This window comes from Solanum lycopersicum, chromosome 5 (genome assembly GCF_036512215.1).
Source record: "Solanum lycopersicum chromosome 5, SLM_r2.1".
NCBI classification, from domain to species: domain Eukaryota; kingdom Viridiplantae; phylum Streptophyta; class Magnoliopsida; order Solanales; family Solanaceae; genus Solanum; species Solanum lycopersicum.
Window position 1 is genome coordinate 59,003,825 of NC_090804.1, and position 9,553 is coordinate 59,013,377.

Here is a 9,553-nt window from a genome sequence, read left to right on the forward strand (position 1 = left end):
TAAGGAGGGATTTCAATCATTTTGAAAATAAGTCAAATCCAAACATGAGTGAAACTGAGACGATAAATCTGGGGGATCAGGAAATTATTAAAGAGACTAAGATAAGTGTACATGTTCAACATCAAAAGAACGATATAATCCAGGCCTTGTTTGATTACAAAGATGTTTTTGCGTCATCTTATGATGACATGCCTGGATTAAGCACGGACATGGTTGTTCACAAGTTGCCAATTGATCCCAATTTTCCTCCGATAAAGCAGAAGTTGAGAAAACTGAAAACCGACATGAGTGTGATAATTAAAGAGGAGATCACAAAACAACTTGAGGCCAAAGTCATTCAAGTCGCTCAATATCCTTCTTGGTTATCCAATATCGTACCTGTCCCTAAGAAAGACGGAAAAGTTCGAATGTGTGTTGATTATCGTGATTTGAATAAGGCAAGTCCAAAAGATGATTTTCCTTTGCCTAACATCCATATTTTATTGGATAATTGTGCTAAACATGAGGTTGCATCTTTTGTGGATTGTTATGCGGGCTACCATCAGATTATTATGGATGATGAAGATGCAGAAAAAACATCTTTTATCACTCCATGGGGTACATATTGTTATCGTGTTATGCCTTTTGGATTAAAAAATGCAGGGGCTACTTATATGAGAGCAATGAAAACCATGTTTCACGATATGATTCATAGAGAAATCGAAGTTTATGTGGATGATGTTATCATTAAATCTAAAAAACAGTCAGATCATGTGAAAGACTTAAGGAGATTCTTCGAAAGGCTCCGCAGGTACAATCTCAAGCTTAATCCTGCAAAATGTGTATTTGGAGTACCATCGGGGAAGCTTTTGGGGTTTATAGTCAGTCGAAGAGGTATCGAGTTGGATCCTTCAAAGATTAAAGCAATCCAAGAATTGCCACCTCCAAAGAACAAAACTGAGGTTATGAGCCTTCTAGGAAGGTTAAACTACATCAGCAGATTCATTGCTCAACTCACAACAACTTGTGAGCCTATCTTTAAGTTGTTGAAAAAGAATGCCACAGTCGAGTGGACCGAAGAATGTCGACAAGTTTTTGAAAAATTAAGAGTTACCTATCAAATCCCCCTGTGTTGGTTCCTCCCGAGCCGGGAAGACCTTTGATATTGTATATGTCAGTACTTGATAATTCTTTTGGTTGCGTACTGGGTCAGCATGATGACACTGGGAAGAAAGAGCGGGCCATTTATTACCTCAACAAGAAATTTACCATTTACGAAGCAAAGTATACCCTTCTTGAAAGAACGTGTTGTGCCCTAGCTTAGGTAGCACAGAAGTTGAAACATTATCTTTCGTCTTACACTACTTATCTCATCTCTCGTATGGATCCGTTGAGATATATTTTTCAAAAGCCCATGCCCACAGGCAGGCTTACGAAATGACAAATATTGCTCACAGAGTTTGACATTATCTATATAACGCGGACCGCAATGAAAGCTCAAGCATTGGCAGATCATTTGGCAGAGAACCCTATTGATGAAGAATATGAACCGCTTAAAACCTATTTTCCAGATGAAGAGATATCTTGTATCGATGAAGTTATTCACGATAACGATCAAGGTTGGAAGTTATTCTTTGATGGTGCCTCTAACAGGAAAGGAGTTGGAATAGGAGTTGTTCTTATGTCTGAATTAGGGGAATATTACCCTATATCAGCCCAACTTAGATTCTATTGTACTAATAATATGTCTGAGTACGAAGCATGCATTTTGGGTCTGAGGTTAGCTGTTGACATGGGCATCCAAGAATTGTTAGTGTTAGGAGACTCAGACTTACTAGTTCATCAAATTCAAGGAGAATGGGAAACTCGAGACCCAAAGCCGATACCATATCAACATTGTTTACAAGGTCTTTGTCAACGATTCGTGTCGATAAAGTTTAGACACATTCCCAGAATGCACAATGAGATTGCAGATGCATTGGCCACTTTGTCTTCGATGCTCCAACACCCTGATGACGCCCATATCGACCCTTTATACATACAAATTCGTGATCAACATGCCTATTGCAACATGATTGAGCAGGAATTTGATGGTAAGCCTTGGTTTCATGATATCAAAACTTATCTTCAGTCTGGAGAATGTTCGTCAGATGTAACTAGTAATCAAAGAAGGTGTCACGACCCAAATCCGGGCCGCGACTGGCACCCACACTTACCCTCCTATGTGAGCGAACCAACCAATCTAAACCTTAACATTTCAATATAATATCAACATAAAGTAATGCGAAAGACTTAAACTCATTAATAAAATCAATAACTATTATTATCCCCAAAATCTGGAAGTCATCATCACAAGAACATCTATAATAAAATTACTAAACTAAGAGTATTCTAAGAAGCTAAAAATACATAAGAAGCTAGTCCATGCCGGAAGTTCAAGGCATCAAGACTTGAAGAAGAAGATCCAGTCCAAGCTAGAAGCATTAGCTCACCCTGAATTTCCGATGTAGTAAGACTGGCTTGAGTTACTGTTGAGTCGAAGATGACGGCACGTTTGCTGCACTCCACAAATAAACAAGAAGAAAGCAATAAAAGTAGGGGTTAGTACAAAACACGGGTACTGAGTATATATCATCGGCCAACTCAAAATAGAAAACAGTATGTATTAAGCAATATCATAAAATCAACTAATATCCTTAGCATGCAGCATTTACAGTTACCATAACCCTTGGTTACAACACCAAGCACATCAATGAGGACTCACACCTCCTCATCATACTCATTTGGGAATTTAGTTCATTAGATTGGATATATTAACATATTTCAAGATTCACTATCTTTATTCCCCTCGTGTCGGTACGTGACACTCCGCTCATCAATATACTATCCTGGTGTCGGAACGTGACACTCCGATCCTCATTCTATCCTGGTACCGGAACGTGGCACCCGATCCATATTCTATCCTGGTGTCAGAACGTGACACCCGATCCATATTCTATCCTGGTACCGGAACGTGGCACCCGATCCATATTCTATCCTGGTACCGGAACGTGGCACCCGATCTATATTCTATCCTGGTGTCGGAACGTGACACCCGATCCATATTCTATGCTGGTAACGGAACGTGGCACCCGATCCATATTCTATCCTGGTGTCGGAACGTGACACCCGATCCATATTCTATCCTGGTACCGGAACGTGGCACCCGATCCCCTAATCTCACCACTTTCGTTCATCAAGCCTTCTTTTATACCAAGGCATCATCATTAACAAAGTAGATTAGGGTTTCTCTTCAAGATTTGGGATTCAATAGCTTCATCATGCTTATTTATTCACAATTACATAATCACATCATTCATGCAAGCATACAATTAAGCATATAGAAGGTTTACAATACTACTAACACATATCATTTGCTATTAAGAGTTTACTACGAATAGCATGAAAACCATAACCTACCTCCACCGAAGAATTGCGATCAACAAGCTATCTTCTCAAAATCCTTGCTATCCTCTTCGTTTCTCTCTCTCTACTCGTTCTCTTTCTTTTTCTGTCTCTCTTTGTTCTTTCTATTTTTCTTATTCAAACCCTCTTTCTTTTACCCTAATTAGTATATAATTAATAATAAAAGATGGCAATAATACCCCACTAATTAACTTAAGGTTACCTCTTTTAACCCCAAGAATTTGAGTTATTAATATAAACCCACGAAATATATAATTATAGAAGGAATAGTCCAAAAGGCCCCTTTAAAACTTAACCAGAAATCCGACTCCAACTGGGATTACGCAAGCTGTGACGGGCCGTCGCGCCTGCGATGGTCCGTCCTGCTGTCCGTCGCATAGTTCAGAAACTTGACTTTTTTGGTGAATGGCCTGTGACGGTCCGTCACACCTGTGACGGTCCGTCATACCTGTGACGGTCCGTCCTGCCACTTCGTTACAAAGTTCAGAGAGTCGATTTTCAGTACCCAATTTCAGATTTTCTAAGTGTTTGGAAACGAGACCCTGCGACGGTCCGTCGTGCCCATGACGGTTCGTCGTTGGGTTCGTCGCCTCAGCCTGTTTTTCCAGAAATAAAATCTGCTGCTCAAAACGACTAAACAGGTCGTTACAATAGATACCAATTTACCCATCGTTCGTCCCCGAACGATCACAAGAAGGAAAACAAGGGCGAAAAGGAGTACCTGAATCTGTAAACAGATATGAGTATTTTTCTCGCATATCTGCCTCCTTCTCCCAAGTGGCCTCTTCAACCGGTCGATTCTTCCATTGCACCTTGATGGATGCAATCTCTCTTGACCTCAACTTGCGAACTTCTCTATCTAAAATAGCAACAGGCTCCTCCTCATAAGACAAATTCTCATCAAGCAAAACTGAATCCCAACGGATAATGTAATTTCCATCCCCATGATATCTTTTCAACATAGACACATGGAATACCGGATGCACTCCGGACAGCCCTGGAGGCAAGGCTAACTCATAAGCCACCTCCCCTACTCGCTTAAGTACTTCAAATGGACCAATATACCTCGGGCTAAGTTTACCTCGCTTACCAAATCGCATAACCCCTTTCATTGGCGAAACCTTCAACAAGACTTGTTCACCCTCCATGAACTCCAAGTCTCTAACCTTTCGATCTGCATACTCTTTCTGTCTACATTGAGCCGCTAACAACTTTTCTTGAATAGATTTCACTTTATCTAACGATTCTCTCAGAAGGTCAGTACCCCAAGGTCTAACCTCAAATGCATCAAACCACCCAATGGGAGACCTACACCTCCTCCCATATAGTGCCTCGAATGGAGCCATATCAATGCTCGAGTGATAGCTATTATTGTATGAAAATTCAGCTAAGGGTAAGAAGCTATCCCAATGGCCACCAAATTCTATCACGCACGCACGAAGCATATCCTCCAACACTTGAATCGTCCTTTCGGACTGACCGTCGGTCTGAGGATGGAATGCAGTACTAAGGTCCAACCCAGTACCCAATTCCGCATGCAATGTTTTCCAAAACATAGAAGTAAACTGCGTACCTCTATCTGATATGATGGATAGTGGAACCCCATGCAATCGAACGATTTCTGAGATATAGATCTTGGCTAACTTCTCTGCATTGTAAGTCACCTTTACCGGAATGAAATGAGCAGATTTAGTTAACCTATCAACAATCACCCAAATGGATTCATACTTACCCATTGTCCTTGGAAGACCAACCACAAAGTCCATTGCAATTCTTTCCCACTTCCATTCCGGAATGGGCATTCTCTGAAGTGTTCCTCCGGGCCTTTGGTGTTCATACTTTACTTGTTGACACATTGGACACTTGGCAATAAAGTCAACAATATCACACTTCATTCTACTCCACCAAAAGTGTTGTTTTAGGTCACGATACATCTTGGTTGCACCCGGATGTATAGAATACCTTGAACTATGAGCCTCTGTCAGAATAGTGTTGATCAAATCATCGACGCGGGGTACACATACCCTTCCCTTGATTCTCAAAACACCTTCCTCATCGATTTGCGCTTCCTTAGCCTCCCCTCGCAATACTTTATCTTGGATTCGCCTTAGTTTCTCATCATCAAACTGTTTTCCCTTAATTTTGTCAAGAAAAGAAGATCTTGACTCCACACTAGCCAACAATCCTCCCTTCTCATTTACTTCTAATCTCATCAAGTCATTAGCTAGAGTCTGAACCTCTCTAGCCAATGGGTGTCTAGAAGCTTGCAAGTGATCTAGACTTCCCATGCTTCCCACCTTTCTACTTAAAGCATCCGCTACAACATTCGCCTTCCCCGGATGATACAAAATAGTGATGTCGTAGTCCTTCAGTAGTTCCATCCATCTCCTCTGTCTCAAGTTCAAATCTTTCTGAGTAAAGACATACTGTAGGCTATGATGATCCGTATAGATCTCACACTTAACCCCATATAAATAGTGTCTCCATTGCTTTAATGCAAACACCACCGCAGCCAATTCCAAATCGTGTCGGATAGTTACAACACCAAGCACATCAATGAGGACTCACACCTCCTCATCATACTCATTTGGGAATTTAGTTCATTAGATTGGATATATTAACATATTTCAAGATTCACTATCTTTATTCCCCTCATGTCGGTACGTGACACTCCGCTCCTCAATATACTATCCTTGTGTCGGAACGTGACACTCCGATCCTCATTCTATCCTGGTACCGGAACGTGGCACCCGATCCATATTCTATCCTGGTGTCGGAACGTGACACCCGATCCATATTCTATCCTGGTACCGGAACGTGGCACCCGATCCATATTCTATCCTGGTACCGGAACATGGCACCCGATCCATATTCTATCCTGGTGTCGGAACGTGACACCCGATCCATATTCTATGCTGGTACCGGAACGTGGCACCCGATCCATATTCTATCCTGGTGTCGGAACGTGACACCAGATCCATATTCAATCCTGGTACCGGAACGTGGCACCCGATCCCCTAATCTCACCACTTTCGTTCATCAAGCCTTCTTTTATACCAAGGCATCATCATTAACAAAGTAGATTAGGGTTTCTCTTCAAGATTTGGGATTCAATAGCTTCATCATGCTTATTTATTCACAATTACATAATCACATCATTCATGCAAGCATACAATTAAGCATATAGAAGGTTTACAATACTACTAACACATATCATTCGCTATTAAGAGTTTACTACGAATAGCATGAAAACCATAACCTACCTCCACCGAAGAATTGCAATCAACAAGCTATCTTCTCAAAATCCTTGCTATCCTCTTCGTTTCTCTCTCTCTCTACTCGTTCTCTTTCTTTTTCTGTCTCTCTTTGTTCTTTCTATTTTTCTTATTCAAACTCTCTTTCTTTTACCCTAATTAGTATATAATTAAGAATAAAAGATGGCAATAATACCCCACTAATTAACTTAAGGTTACCTCTTTTAACCCCCAAGAATTTGAGTTATTAATATAAACCCACGAAATATATAATTATAGCAGGAATAGTCCAAAACGCCCCTTTAAAACTTAACCAGAAATCCGACTCCAACTGGGATTACGCAAGCTGTGACGGGCCGTCGCGCCTGCGACGGTCCGTCCTGCTGTCCGTCGCATAGTTCAGAAACTTGATTTTTTGGGTGAATGGCCTGTGACGGTCCGTTACACCTGTGACGGTCCGTCCTGCCACTCCGTTATGAAGTTCAGAGAGTCGATTTTCAGTACTCAATTTCATATTTTCTAAGTGTTTGGAAACGAGACCCTGCGACGGTCCGTCGTGCCCATGACGGTTCGTCGTTGGGTTCGTCGCCTCAGCCTGTTTTTCCAGAAATAAAATCTGCTGCTCAAAACGACTAAATAGGTCGTTACAGAAGGACTATTCGATGACTAGCAAGGGGTTTTTTCTTAAGCGGAGGCATACTGTACAAGAAGACACCCGATTTAGGTCTTCTAAGGTATGTAAATGCTCAAGAGGCTTCCACAATCATGATTGAAGTACACTCAGGAGTTTGTGGACCTCATATGAATGGATATGTTCTAGCCAAGAAAATACTTCGAGCAGGATATTATTGGCTCACCATGGAGCGGGATTCCATACGATTTGTTCGTAAATGTCATGAATGTCAAATACATGGTGATTTAATACATTCTCCCCCTTCTGAGTTGCATGCAATGTCGGCTCCATGGCCTTTCGTGGCATGGGGAATGGATGTGATTGGACCGATAGAACCAAAAGCATCGAATGGTCACAGGTTCATCTTGGTGGACATTGATTATTTTACAAAGTGGGTGGAAGCAGTAACTTTTAAATCAGTGACCAAGAAGGTCGTGGTGGATTTCATCCATTTCAACATCATCTGTCGTTTTGGTATTCCAAAGGTGATTATAACTGACAATGCCGCAAATCTCAACAGCCACTTAATGCAAGAGGTATGCCACCGATTTAAGATTGAGCATCGAAATTCGACTCCGTATCGCCCAAAGGCAAATGGGGCTGTAGAAGCTGCTAACAAAAATATAAAAAAGATACTTCGTAAGATGGTGCAAAATTCTCGACAATGGCATGAAAAGTTGCCTTTTGCTTTGTTGGGTTATCGCACTACAGTCCGTACGTCAGTGGGCGCTACCCCATATTCACTGGTATACGGGACTGAAGCAGTTATACCTGCAGAGATTGAGATCCCATCTTTACGAATCGTTGTGGAGGCTGAAATTGATGATGATGAATGGGTCAAAACTCGGTTAGAGCAATTAAGTTTGATTGATGAGAAGCGTCTGACATCAGTATGTCATGGACAATTATATCAGAAAAGAATGGCACGGGCATACAATAAAAAGGTGCGTCCCAGACATTTTGAAGAGGGTCAATTAGTGTTGAGACGTATTTTGCCACATCATGTTGAAACCAAAGGCAAATTTTCTGCAAATTGGAGAGGACCATTCGTTGTTAAAAGGGTATTTATCCAATGGTGCTCTTTATTTAGCAGATATAGAAGGCAAAGTGACAGAAACGGTCGTCAATGCCGATGCTGTGAAAAGATATTACATATGATTGGACATTAGAAACCCTTATGTTTGGGCTTGATATTTCAAGGGTTGATTCAATGGGATCTCTTGGTTATGCTGTGTCCTTGACTTTTCAAAAAAAAACGAAAACAAAAACAAAACAAAACAAAAACAAAAAAAAACAAAAAAAACAAAAAAAAACAAAACAAATTGCCTGAACTACGTTTGACCTGATTCTTGTTTCGGCAAGATACGTAGGCAGCCCTAATATTGGGTTCGGTTCAACCAAATACAAATCCAAAAATTCATATTGTAGTATACTGGGGCAAAAGTCGTTTGTTTATTTATTCGGTCTCTCATCTCACAGCTCAAAATCAAGCCCATCATCTTAAGTCAAAAAAAAAAGTCTTTGCATCAGCCCTTGATATGTCGAGAATAAGTTGGTTAAAGGTAGGTAAAAATCCTGAATGGGCACCATAAGACAAATGTGAGTAAAAAGAAATAAAAATGAGAGAGTCTTATTGGTGAAAATCCTAAGTGGGCACCGTAAGGCGAAAAGGAGTTGAATATAAGAGAGTCTTATTGGTGAAAATCCTGACATGCACCCTAAGGCAGACGTGAGTTGGAGCAATTAACATGATTGAGTTTTAGCAGCAAAGACCTTCGTTAATACCACAAATTCTATAAGGGTTCAGATTATTTATGGCTTCATTAAGTGTTGGGATTCCACATCAAGATTGAATAATCAATAATGGTTGATGAATAGATTGGATAGCCAAGTCTGGAAATCAATTCAAAGTGCATGGCATGATCAATAGACTCGGCTCCCACACTCAGATAAGTTTTTCTTTCTTCTTCTTACAAAAAAAAGAGTCTTCATCGAATCTTTTCTTTTATTCTCATATAGTTCGTAACTTTCTTATACTTTTTTTGTCACTTTTTTGGTATGTATTTGAGTCGAGTCTTTGTCAAAAAACAAAACAAAAAAAAACTATGAAGGAATTTCAAGACTCGCTACCAAGTCTCTAATCGGTACTAGACAAAGCATCAGGCTACTAAGTTAATCTGTC